Source organism: Pleurodeles waltl, chromosome 10 (genome assembly GCF_031143425.1).
Source record: "Pleurodeles waltl isolate 20211129_DDA chromosome 10, aPleWal1.hap1.20221129, whole genome shotgun sequence".
NCBI classification, from domain to species: Eukaryota; Metazoa; Chordata; class Amphibia; order Caudata; family Salamandridae; genus Pleurodeles; species Pleurodeles waltl.
In genome coordinates, this window is record NC_090449.1 from 377,097,917 (window position 1) to 377,112,191 (window position 14,275).

Below are 14,275 nucleotides of genomic sequence, written 5' to 3' on the forward strand. Positions count from 1 at the left end.
CAAGTTCTGTAAGGTGTTACAGGATGTGATGGATGCCCTACTCAAGCATATGAACATGTACCTATGGTTCCACCAATGTACTGAATTGAACACCGTAAAGGAAGCCTTTTCCAAAATGTCAGATGTCCCACATGTAATAGGGATGGGACTCACATCACCTTGGTACGCCCGAGGGCCAGTGAACAGGTCCACAGAAACCTGAAGAGTACATATTTGCTCAATGTACAAGTGGTGTGTCTTGCAGATGAGTACATATCACATGTGACAGAGAACTTCCCTGGTTCAGTGCATTATTCCTACACCCTGAGGATATCAGTGTCCCTGCATTGATTTTATAGCTACAGGGAGAAAGGGCCTGGCTAACAGGTATGTGTACTGCTGTCCATGTCAGACTTTTGATATGCTTCCCTACACAGACTGCACTATGCCTAGCACTGTTTCCTATAGTCAATTCTCCTTTTCCACACAAGTGACTCCTGATAACCCAACCTACCCTGCCTCCTGTATACCTGTTAGATATCCAACTACAGGAGGAGACAACAGGTACAATGAGGCACTTGGACGGATGAGTTTGGTGAAAGAGAGGACTTTCAGCCTCTTGAAAGCTAGATATAGTTCCCTCCATGTGTTCAGTGGTGCCCTACAGAACCAACCAGGGAAAGTCTGCAAGATCATTGTTGCATTCTGCATGCTTCATAATCTGGCCCTAAGAAGGCATATCCCACTGTTGGAGGAGGGACACATTGATGCAGGAACAGTGGCCCAAGCTGGTGAAACTGATACTGAAAAGGAGGCAGATGAGGAGGAGGCACATGACAACAGGACTGACCTGATTTGTCAATACTTTCAATGATTTTCAGGTATGTGTGATTTGGGTGTTATGTGCACTTGGACCATGTATTGGAAAAGCTAGTCTGTACTTACATTTTGCATGCATCAATGTGTGTGTGGAGACTACTGCCTTCCATCTTGGTTTCTGACCCTGAAAGGCTGCTGAATTACCATGAGGGGTAGTGGAAATGCTTTGCTGCCAATGACATGTTTAATGCTGGTGCCATGACAAAACATCCCCATGGTTGTACCCAGGTTTATTGATCCTCAGTCTGACTGTTTGGGTAAATGTAAGGGACACTTATCAGACTTGTCCTGTTGTGTAGACCTATCATGCTGTATTGTCAGCTGCTGTGTGGCAACTACCTGTTCCTGACTACGCAAGGAGATGATTGTTTGTTGATGTCACCTATGAAGGATCTTTACATTACTACAAATGTGTGTGAGTGACAAATCCAGGTCTTTACATATGTGGAATTATAGCTGCTGGGGCAATCATCCTGTGTTTGTGTTATACTGCTGTTGATGTATGGATATGGACTACATGCCTTATAACATTGAGCCTTATTCCTTGTTTGTTTCCCTCTTCAGGTCACAGGTCTGTTTGTAAGCTGATTACTTAAAAGTCTGTTGGCACCTTTGCCACTGGATGTTACCACAATATGGCAGTACTTACACAGCTGCTGGAGATTCCTACTACATCTGTCACTTTGACATTATTGTAGTCCAGATATGTGATTTTGATTATTGTGTGTAAACAGAAATGCCACTTTAAACAGTGAAGGCACATAAACCATCACTTGTGTTCAGTGGTGTTTATTGAGTGTTTCACAACACAGTCCAGAGGAGTGGGGACATGGTTTCAGTGATAATCAGTGTGGGTGGTCCAGCTTTATGTTTCACAGGTCCTATATCCATTAGCCTTGGTATGAAGGGAACTTGGCATTGAGCAGCCAACACTGTATATCAGTGGCACACAAGGGTGACAGTTCAGGGGAGGGATCACTTCTTGGTGGGGGAATTGGTCTTTGCCTCAGCTCCTTCAGGATGTCTGGATGGTCGACCTCTTTTATGGGGGATATCTCAGCTGCAGAGGCAGGCAGGTGTGCTGGTGGCCTGTGGGTCCTCCTCCTGGGCCTCAATTTCTTTAGCAGGTGCTATTGTGGAGGGCAGAGGTGTTGTGTGACTTCTGGATGGGGCCTGCTGTTGGGTGGAGAACGTACGCAGGATGGTGTTGAGTTCTTTGAACACCCCTAACATGGAGATCATGGTGACATTGTGTACCTGCCATTGCTGCATGGTCTCCTGGTGGTATTCACCCTGCAGCCTTTGGGTCTCCTGCAAGGTGGTGAGCATCTGGCCCATCTTGTCCTGGGATTGCTGATAGGCTCCCAGGATGCTGGAGACGGCCTCCTGGCCAGTCGTGTCCTGTTGCTGCCTCATCCTTTGGCCCACGATTGCCCTCCCACTGGCCCTTGCCCCCTGTGCCTGTGCCCCTGGTGCAGTGTGTCCCATCCCACTGAGACCAGGACCGTCATTGTCTTGGGATTGGAATGATGACTCATGCTCCAGTACTGTGGGGCACACTGATGTTTGATTTGTCCTTGAAACACAGGTTTGGGAAGGTGGGCTTTGCTGTGCAATGGATGCCACTTGGGAGTGGGAGTGGGAATCAGTTGTGGGCAGGGTGAGGCTTGTGGTAGTGGACTGATCACTCATGCCTGATATGCACGGTATGTCATCCCTAGCCAGACATCCAGGAGATTCCTCTTCTATTGGACCTGCTTCCAGAACTGGGCTCTGACACCCTCTACTGCCCTTTTACGAGCAGGTGCACAGATGTGAAGTTGATTTAGCGGTCATGCAAGGGTAGGGAGTGTTGCATTGTGGTAGTTTTAGTACTTGTTGCAGTGTGGGGAATCCATGCACTAGATGGGCCTATGAGGTAATGGTGTCAATAGGGTGCTGTGGCATACAAGAGAGGGTATTGGGTCCATGGTGATTTTGTGCATGTGAGGGTGGTGTGGGGGGGTGACAGGGTGGTGGGGGTACATGCTGTTCGAGGGGTACATGGCAGACAGGGCGTGAAGTTGACTTACCAGTGTCCAGTTCACCTAGTATTCCTGTCAGCCCATCTGGGTGTAGGATGGCCAAGACCTTCTCCTCCCACAATGATAATTCTGCAGGAGGTGGTGGGGGCCACCACCAGTCCTCATCATGACAATTTGATGTTATGATGCCATGGCCCGTACCTTCCACTTCTTCCTAATGTCGTCCCTTGTGCGTGGATGGTTTCCCAATGTGTTCACCTTGACTCTGATCCTCTGCCATAAGTCTGTTTCCCAGCCTTTGGACGTCTGATGGACCTGTGCTCCAAACAGTTGCGGCTCCACTCTGACAATTTCATCGACAGTGACCCTCAGCTCCTTGTCTGTGAATCATGGGGTTTCTTGTGGTGCCATGGTGGATGTGTTGTGGGTGGTGGGGTGTGTGATGTGCAGGGATGCTGGGTGTGCTGTTTGCTGGTGTGAGCTTGAGTGATAGGATGTGCGTGTGGTATGTGGTGTTTGTGTGCAGTAGTGATGTGAGTGTAGCGTTGCTCTTGTTGTGTGTTTTGTGATGCAGGTTTAGTGTGATGGTACCTGTGATATCTATGTGCAGTGCCTTCTGTCAGTATACTTTTGCTTCGCTATGTCAGATTTTTTCGGTGCAAAGGATGCTGGGTATGTGGGGGTGTGTGTTTTGTCAGGTGTGTGGGGTGTCTATGTGTATGAGGTGTGAGGTATTGATTTTGTCCAATGTGGTGCAGTATTCTGGTGAAGGTGCTTTTTTGTCCATGGCGGTTCGGACCGCCAGTGGATTGCCACCATGCTAAGACTGCAGTGCTGATTTGTGATTTTGAGGACGGGATGTTGTCGGCGTGGTGGTGCTGGTTGTGGAAAATCCTCTTTCACGCCGTCGATCAGGCCGACAATGTCGGATTTTTTTTTTTTTTTGCGGTGTTGTTTTGGTGACTCGTAAGCCGGGGGTCTTCTGACCACCATCCCTGGCGGTCTTTTGGCGTCTGGTCTTCAGTGACGACCACCAAAGTCAAAATGACCACCTAAGTCCTAGCCTTAACAGAGATGCTGGTACATGGGGTTACCTGTCCGTAGCTAAGATTGTTCCTGTGCATTCTTTAAATCCTACTTTCACGAGTGAGATCATGGCTGGTACCAGTGACCGCTCCTCTTAAAATCCTTTGTCCAATAATATTGGACACAGCTTGGTCCCTCCATATGGGTGCGGACTCCACCCACCGACCTCCCATACTGGGATGTTCTTTTGCAAGGGCCCAGTCTGCCCACTAGGATATCTGCCTCGGGCATCCCCTATACCCAACGTCCTCCCCTTCAGGGCCTGGGCTAGCCTGCTCAACTACACCTGTGTGAGTGGTTGTCAGGTTAGTACAGTGTGTCAGCGACTGCCCTTGCACTCCTGCAATCTCTTTTTACTTGCTGCCAGCACCCTTTGGATGGTTCTGTGATGTCACTATGAATTTGGTCTTAAAGGATGCCTTGCATAGACCCAAACTGTCCCACCAATCAGGACCTCACCTGCAAGAGGCCAGCATAGTTCTACTACCTACTATCTGCCCACCAATCATTAAGCAGGTGATGTACTAACCAGGCCAAAAAATCTTCAAGTAACATTTCGCTACCGACCTTAGACAGATGGAACCCCTCCTGGAAGAAAAAACACTCACCCTTGAAGCAACCATGAGCTATAGATGACAACCTAGCTGACATGACTTACCAATCTTATTGTTCACCCGCTTCACAGAGTAATTGAGGGCCTTGACTGACTTACCACCTCTCCACTTTGACCTGGAAACAATGTTGGGCCATGCTAGCAAAGTCTCAGGGAACTTCTTTGCGAGCCACCCCATCTCTGAGATGACCATCCCAAACAAATCTTTTCATCCAATCTCCATTAAGACATTGCTGCCAAGAGGCACAATAATAATCCCTGGGTGGGTAAACACTAGGATAAGAGTTTTTGGCATGCTTTTCTCAGATTAGCTAAACTCAATCCCCCTTGACCACAGGAAGTAAGCTGATATCCTGCTTTCTCTGCCCTGGCCGTGTAGCTACATGCAGACAAAAAAAAAAACTTTGCCTCACACATGAGTGGTCTAATATCAGCACTTCTGTAACCACAGCTACTCCTGCACAGACAAGAGGCACCAAGATATCCAGTGGCTGTCTCAAATCCTTGCGCAATCCATCTGCATCAACAGGAGAAAAGAAATGGGGGGAAGGAGAGGTATTAGAGACAATTGGCTATAACAAATTCAAACTCACATAGAGTTTGTAGCAGTCCGATTGACACCTGCCGATCCTTTGCATTGCCAGATACGCAGGCCGCATTCCTGCTGCAGAAGTGGTGGCCCCAGTTCTAAAGGAATGCAAGCCATACACCATAGGATCCAAACCTGACACCCTCAGGGCACTGCCCAACACCCTACAGAATTGAAACCTTGTGAGTGGTGTGCCATATGCGTGCACTAACATGATACCCACAGACCCTTGAGCTTGGTGGGCCAAAAATAACCCCAAATTCCCAAGATAGCAGCTTTCATTACCTGGAGCCCTTTGCAGCAAACTATTGTAGACCCTGCCCATCTGGTTGATCCTTGAACAGGAGATTGTTATCTATAGGGAGCCATTTAGACACTGAATGTCAGTACACTGCAAAACCCCCAGTCACATCCCCCTTTTATTTGGCCACTAGCTCACCTACCCTCAGTGCCCCATAAAATTCCAGAGCAAAGGCCGTCCTAAAGAGACGTACCTCATCCTGCTACCTGCAAATGGTCCCTACAGTAGACATAAAAGCAGCTGGTGTTGATGGGGCTCCTTGAGTCCAGCGTACCCCCTTCTAAACACTGCCACCCTTCAGTGCCCTCAGAACCAGGAAGGCCTTTGTTCAATTGGCATGCCCCTTCATCTTCGTAAATAAAGATATCACAGCAATGTGGTGTCTGGCAATTGAGACTGCTTACTCCTTCTGTCTCAGGCAAGAAATGTTAACACTGGCTCAGGAGTAAACCAATCCCCCTTCTCCATGTCCCCTAGAAGCCTGTAGTATGCACTGAATCCAGCCTCATAGGCATGCCTCATCCAGGGCTTTAAAATGGCTGCCACAAGGGCTGGTAAGCTGGGGGACCAAGCCGCCACAGATGCTCTGGGAATTGTGTAGGGAACTCCAATGCTCCTGGGTGGTGGTACCTGAAGGTTTGCATCTTAAGACAAGATAAAGCATCCACTTCATTTTGTAGTACACCAGTAAAACGTTTGGCTTTAAAAATGACAATGAATTTTAAGCACAGCAACACAATGACTTTCAAAATCTAAGGAACATTTTGTACCTGTTTGCTTGTAGATTGATACATTCAACCACAGTCATGTTGTCTGACCAGAATACCACAGACTGGTTGAAGAATTAGTCAGGCCAATCCATGACGGCCACTAGAATGGGGAACAGTTAAAAAAGCCAATATTTGTCACCCAACCAATGCTTAGAACAACATTTGGGACATAGAACGGCATGAAACATTCTCTGTCCCCCCCAACCACAAACAGACGATCTCCTCATTAGACTGGGCCTGACAGAGCCACACTACAGTCCCAATTAAATCCATCAGGCCTCCCAGAGCCTCATAACCTGGCAAACCTCTGACGACAACCTGGTATGGTGGTACTTTGCCTTCAAGCCAGACATGGCTTGCCCAATTAACCAGGAAAATTGATGGCTCATGGGAATGATGCGAAGGCTGAATTAAACAGCCCGACCACCACCTGCAACTGATGCAAAGTCACCTTCCTCACCTCCAGGCACTCCTTTGGGCATGAGAAAAAGCATTAATTTGATCCCAGGGGAGCCTAGATTCACCAGTCCAACTCTAGCCCCAGTAATTCGATGGTTGTGGCTGGCCCACATGTCTTACCCTGCACCAGGGGCACTCCAAAGTCCCCATCAGCTCCTGGAAGTACTGTAAAGCTCTTGCACACTCCACTATATCGGGATGGCCCAAAAGCAAGAAGTCATCCAAGTAGTGCAAAACACACTGGTGTCATGACCTCTGTCTAAGAACCCATTCCAGGAATGTGCTGAACCTTTTGAAATAGAACCAGGAGACGAGCAGCACATCGACATGCATCTGTCAAAATAAAATGAGCCCTCAAACATGAAACCCAGTCTGTGGAACTCTTCTGGGTACACAGGAAGCAACCGGAAAGTGTATTTGATGTCAGACTTTGCTACCAATGTCCCAGGACCCAGTTCCTGCAGCATCCTGATTGGTTGATCAAGGGAGTCATACTTGACAGAGCATACAGCCCTGTCAGCAGCTATATTCACAGATTGCCATTTGGGTACAGAAAGGTAGTGTATTAACCTGTATTCCCCCACATCTTTCTTGGGGACTACCCCCAGGGTGGACCATACAAAATTCCCAAGTGGGACAAGCACAAAGGGACCTGCCAGCCTCCCCTGGTTCTTTTCTTTGAGAATCTTAGCCCTGGCAACTCCATAATAGATCCTGAGAAACTGTTGATTCTTGCAGTATGATACACCTACACACCCCACTGCTGGGATCCTAAAACCGTCCTTAAAACCTTTGTATAAAACCTTTTCTGCCCTGGGGTTATTATAGACATTAAACCATGACACCATTGCCTGCTAATTAACTGGAGAGGGAACCTTGATCAGAAGGGAGTGGTCATTTATGCTATTTTGTGCTCCTGTTCTTAGACATTTTCTAACATTTTGCCTCTAGATGGGATAGCAAGCTATAGAAAGAAGAGCAATGCTTGAATTTGCATGTCTGAGGAGGTCTGGTTCAGGCTCTTTAATTGAAATCCCAACAAGACCCCTTCTTCCCTCCTCCATTTGGGCTGCTGCTCCCACTCACCCAAAAGAGCTGACTACAGATGGCTTCAAACTGCTGGTGCTTCATAAAACGTAACCAGGTGTTCATGTGTATCTGATCCTATGCCAGCATAAGCCAAGTTGGCTTAATTCTATGAAACTCTTTATCGTAGTCCCTCCAGGACGTGCCACCAACCTAATCATGCATGTAAATTATTGTATTCTGATAGCATGGCATTTGCACCCCCATGTTCGGAAAACGCTTCATTATGATAGCTTTGAAAATTGTGATATCTCCTCTTCCCTCTTTTTGTAAGGCCAATGGCTGCAACCCCTAGGAAGGAAGCACTCTTTGCACCTCTTGCCTTCCTTCCTTTCAGGCATATCCACAATCAATTCACACATGTCAACATAGTTCCCCTTCCATATTTTCTCTTTTATATCCAAGGGCACATGCCTGCCAAACTGATCATGTTCAGAGCAGATATCCCCCAGCCTAATGCTGGGAAACAATGACCCTATACCTGTTACTGACACTTCCTCGCATGGTGGTGGAGCCACTGCTGGTTCCGTGGGGGTCACACAGCTGGCTACAGAGGTACCAAGACTTGTCATCCCCCATGCCGCCAGCACTGCTGGACCCACGTGTGCGGTCCCTCTGAATCCCATCATGAGCACATCCCCTGCCTGTGCCTGTAGAACCAATGTCCCACCATCACAGAAGAAACCCCCCCTTGCACAACCCCATTGTTGACGTTGGCCAATGGTGGTGCCTGCGAGGGAACCTTGGAGTCACACTTCCATCTTTAGTGGGTCCCTGACTTCTACTCTGCTTCCTAGCTGGGGGGAGTGCTGCTGTGGGTGCAACCCCCAGTCTCCTAGGCTGCTCTGCCAGAGCCACCGGGTCACTAGCTTGGTCCCCAGGGGCCTGCGGGATGGAAAAGAGCCAAAATCTCATCCATTCTGTCCATTCTGCTTATCAGTCTCTATATCAACGTCCACCTGTGCATGCTTGGTACCCTTTTTGCATCACCCAGCATCCTACAACTGGGCCCAGACTTACATCAGACAAAAAACACTCCTCACAAAGCCTCTGCTACAGCCTGCGGTGCACAATCACTCTAGTGCAAAATGACACAAATCCCAACAAAAGCTTGCCTGCAGGAATCAGCCCGTATTAAAACCCAAGCCTGGCCAAATACAACTCCGCTGGAACTAGGAAGAATGTGCAGCAACTGGTGCAAACTACAACCAGGTTCAATCGCTAAATGACAGTGCACCGCAAGCAAACAGGGGCCTTAATACTGATGCACTGAAACAGTCCCAAAAACATTGTGCCACACCATACGCCAATGCAACATCATTCTATACTACCTCAGGTCAAGATGCAGTGTATCACATGCCAACAGGCCCACTAATCCTTATTCCTTCAAAAATAGCCAAAAACACTGTAGCAAACCTCGGCCCACATCAAATGGCAGGCAAAATCACAATTTAAAATCACCAGTTCCCAACACTGCGCAAGCAGAGCATGATTTTTTTGTCCCCACACACAATCATATACTCTCCTCCCCCCATGCCCCTAACTACCACAGCCCTAGTGCGGGACTGGAGACGCCACCGAGTGCAGGGAAGAACAAAGTGCACCTCGGGTCGGGCAAGACTCTCTCAAGCCCATGAGGTTCCCAGCAGTACCAACTGGGAGCTGTAGTTGCAGAGTCTGCAGCGAGGTGTTCCAAGCCTGAAAAAAAAGGAAGGGGAGATAGAAGAGAGACAAGAGAATAAAACAAAATCCTGAGGGGGGGTGGCAAGGTATCTCATTACTGGACTGTGTCCTTCTTGCAAGGTGTCAAGCGGGAAAAAGATACCCACCCAAGTTGGCGGAGTCTCTGCAATTTATTTAAATATAAACATCTATTTTTATTCAAAACAATTATGTATTAATTTATAACATCCAACCACACACTTTAAAACAAATGTATTAAATACAAATATAAATCATTATATATAATTATTTTTATAACCTAGATTTTCAAAACATAAAAGCACATAGGGGGTCATTACAACATTGGCGGTAAAAGCCGCTTACCGCCGTGCAGAAGACCCCCAACACACTGCAGCGGCCGCGGAATTCAGCCACAGCTATTACGACCCACATCCCGAAATCTGACAAAATTCAGACACCCACACAAGTCCGCCACACGAAAGGTCAGTGATAAACTGGCGAAAACAAAACCTCCACCGTCACGCCAACAGAAATACGCCCATGCTATCCCGACTCATGAATCGACGCAGCGGTCTTTCAACCGCGGTATTCCATTGGCGGTAAACACCGCGGTGCTCAAAATACACACACTCTTACAAAACACAGCCACATTGGACAATTTGAAATACACACACCTGATACACATACACACATCACTCCCACACACCCAATACAATATAAAACACACACCCACATCACCCACAAACCCCTACAACAAAAGATTCAGAAAGAAGGCCAGAGAGAGACACAACCATCCACAAACTAGCAGTCACAGGCACTCAACACCATCACCCACACTACTTCCACGCAGAAAACACCACACACCACTACATATCACCACACTTATCCCACATACACCACCCCACACATCGCCTACACCACCCCATGGCACGGCAAAGACACCCCAGGTTCTCGGAGGAGGAGCTCAGGGTCATGGTGGAGGAAATCGTCCGGGTAGAGCCACAGCTATTTGGATCACAGGTGCAGCACACCTCCATAGCTAGGAAGATGGAGCTATGGCGAAGTATAGTCGACAGGGTCAACGCAGTGGGACAGCACCCAAGAAATCAGGACGACATCAGGAAGAGGTGGAACGACCTACGGGGGAAGGTGCGTTCCGTGGTCTTAAGACACCACATTGCGGTACAGCGGACTGGCGTCGGATCCCCACCTCTTACCCCACAACTAACAACATGGGAGGAGCAGGTCTTGACTATTCTGCATCCTGAGGGCCTCGCAGGAGTCGGTGGAGGAATGGACTCTGGTAAGTCAAATCTTAACTATCATATCCCCCACCCTACCTGCATGCTATCACAGACCCCCACCATCGCCCCCTCCCCTATCACTCCAACTCCTCACAAATGTACTAATAACACAAACCACCCATCCCAACACCAAGCCCTGCATGATACAACAAAGCATGGACACCCATCACTAAAGCATGCCCACTGGACATACCCATAACACCCCCCTCAACCATCATCACACAAGCCCCCACACAGGAATACTAGCACTGGGGTACACGGTCACCCACCCATTGTACACCATGACACACACAGATACAATAATCATGCATTTACACCCCTGCAGGACCACTACCCAACGTCACCAGACAGGAGGGTCCAGACATCTTCACCCCACCCACAGAAGAGGCCCACAGTGATGACAGCAGCTCTGTCCAACTGGATCCAGAAGACCAGCCCGGACCATTGTGGGCCTCGGGACAGTCGGTTCCCCTCACCCTATCACTGGCCACCACAGACCTTCCACCCTCTGGTGACACCAGCACAGCACCCACCCAGCGGGCCCATACCTCCGTCCCCAGGACACGTCAATCAGCTGTGTGTCCACCACTACAGGGAACCCAGGATAACCCACCACCCCAACAACAACAGGGACCTGGGGGCAGTGGCAGTGGGCACACGGTCCAGGGGATGGAGGCCCAGGAACACAGGGGAACTGGGAGGGCTGCTGTGCGACAGGGGGCGGACAGGCCTAAGGAACCCACTCTCCACGAGGCCCTCTCCTCCATCATGGGAGCATACCACCACTCCCAGGAGACGATGGCAACGGTCCTAGCCAAGTTTCAGGAGAACCAGCGGCTGCAGGAGGAACAGTATTTGGGGTTCAGGGAGGAACTCAGAACCATCAGCTTCACCCTGGGCACCATCGTAGGGGTGCTGAAGGAGATACTTAACACCCAGAGGGACTCTGTGGCACTCCAAGGGGCCCCTGACACTAGCATGGACGATGAACTGCCCACCACCTCCGCCAGCGCTAGTGGACAGGACGCCCCGCCACAGGACCACCACACCAGCACCCCACCCCCTGCAGATGTAGAACCACCCCGCAAACGGTCCCTGAGATCCAGGAACAAGACAGAGCACGATGCCAAGACCCCCACCAAGAAATGAGACTACCCTGATTGTCATTCTACTGTCCCACTTTGTAACCCTGTCCACATTGGAACTGCCCCAGCTCCACTTCCTATGCCCATATGGGCAATGCACCTGTGAGACTAATAGACTGGACTCTGCCATGGACATTCCTCCACCATCACCCCTCACCATTTTACAACCCCCTCCACTATTGAACAATTCAATAAACACCCTTGAAGCACAAAACAATCTGGAGTCAGTCTGTGATTTCGAAAATGTGTATTAGCAATGACAGTGACAAAATGCGTTTTCAAATGTAATGTCAACATACCTATGTCACACATCTCAAGTCCATGAGGATTCTAAGCAGATGACACACGTTGGAAACCACACCTGTGAAACCGTAAGGGAAATGTACAACTCAGTTACCATATACTGGTTGAAATCGACAGACAGGATAGAGGTAGAAGTGTGAAAGTACTTGTAGTAGGCAGGAATGTGTTCTCACCTGTGTGTCACTGGAAATATTGCTGGATCCCTGTTGTCAATGTCTTCTTCCTCTGCTTCCTCCTCATCACTGTCCACAGACTCCACAGCTGCTACAACACCGTCATCTGGAGCATCCTCCTGCAGAAAAGGCACCTGTCGTCGCAAAGCCAAGTTGTGAAGCATACAGCATGCCACGATGATCTGGCACACCTTCCTTGGTGAGTAGAATAGGGAACCACCTGTCATATGGAGGCACCTGAACCTGGCCATCAGGAGGCCGAAGGTGCGTTCGATCACCCTCCTAGTCCGCCCATGGGCCTCATTGTAGCGTTCCTCTGCCCTGGTCCTGGGATTCCTCACTGGGGTCAGTAGCCATGACAGGTTGGGGTAACCAGAGTCCCCTAATAGCCACACCCTGTGCCTCTGGAGTTGACCCATCACATAAGGGATGCTGCTATTCCGCAGGATGTAGGCGTCATGCACAGAGCCAGGGAACATAGCATTTACCTGGGAGATGTACTGGTCTGCCAAACATACCATCTGTACATTCATCGAATGATAACTCTTCCGGTTCCTGTACACCTGTTCTCTCCTGTGGGGGGGGACCAGAGCTACATGGGTCCCATCAATGGCACCTATGATGTTGGGGATATGTCCAAGGGCATAGAAGTCACCTTTCCCTGTACGCAAATCCTCCACCTGAGGGAAAACAATGTAGCTCTGCATGTGTTTCAGCAGGGCAGACAACACTGGACAACACGTTGGAAAACATAGGCTCGGACATCCCTGATGCCATGGCCAATTTTGTTTGAAATGACCCACTTGCAAGGAAATGGAGCACTGATAGCACCTGCACTTGAGGGGGGATCCCTGTGGGAAGGTGGATTGCTGACATCAGGTCTGGCTCCAACTGGGCACACAGTTCCTGGATTGTGGCACGGTCAACCTGTAGGTGATGATCAAATGTCTTTCCTCCATTGTCAACAGATCCACCAGCGGTCGATACACCGGAGGATTCCGCCATCTCCTCACATGTCCCAGCGGACGGTGCCTAGGAATGACAACAGCGACCACAGAGTCAAACAACTCTGAGGAATGTACCCACAGTCTACACAGAACACCATTCATACACAAAATTTGGCCTGTATTTGTGTTGTGCGACAAGGCCTAGGTCTGTGTGACACAGTTGGTAATTAGGCCATGTGGCCCCCTGAAATGGCGGCTGCCTGACCTCTAAAGTGGGACAATGGGATGTGAGGTAACTGCGCTGGCTTTCTACACCGTCGCGGTAGGCGGTCGAAGACCGCGGTGCAATGCTGCATTGGTTAACATTGGACCCTATGGGTCCCAGGAGCCAATGACGATGTACGCCGCCATTTTCTATCCGTTCAATCACTCGATACCTGATCTTCGACAGGAGAGGACCTACACTGCAAGTGCTGCTGTGACCTCGGTCTGGAAGAGACAATGGCTCGTGCGTCTGGGGAAAGGGCCCCTGCCTTCACTGCAGAGGACTTGGAGAAGCTTGTTGACGGGGTCCTCCCTCACGCTACTCTACGGTCCTCCAGACCACCATGTAAGTACACAGGGAGCACGTTGTATGGGCTATGCCTGAGTGGAGAGGGCTGGTTGTAAGAAGGAAGGGGGCACAGTTCTGCATGCATGAAGGACTGTGAATGCATATGCCACATAGCAAGGGTAGGGATGTGGGCCACTCACTTCGACGGTGCAGTTGGTAATGACTTCTCTTCTCCCCCTGTACATGTCATGCAGGTCAGCGCCCACCAGAAGGATATTTGGCATGCCATCGCCAAGGACGTCCGGACCCTGGGGGTCCACCAAAGACAGAGCACCCACTGCCGGAAAACATGGGAGGACATTTGCCGCTGGAGCAAGAAGA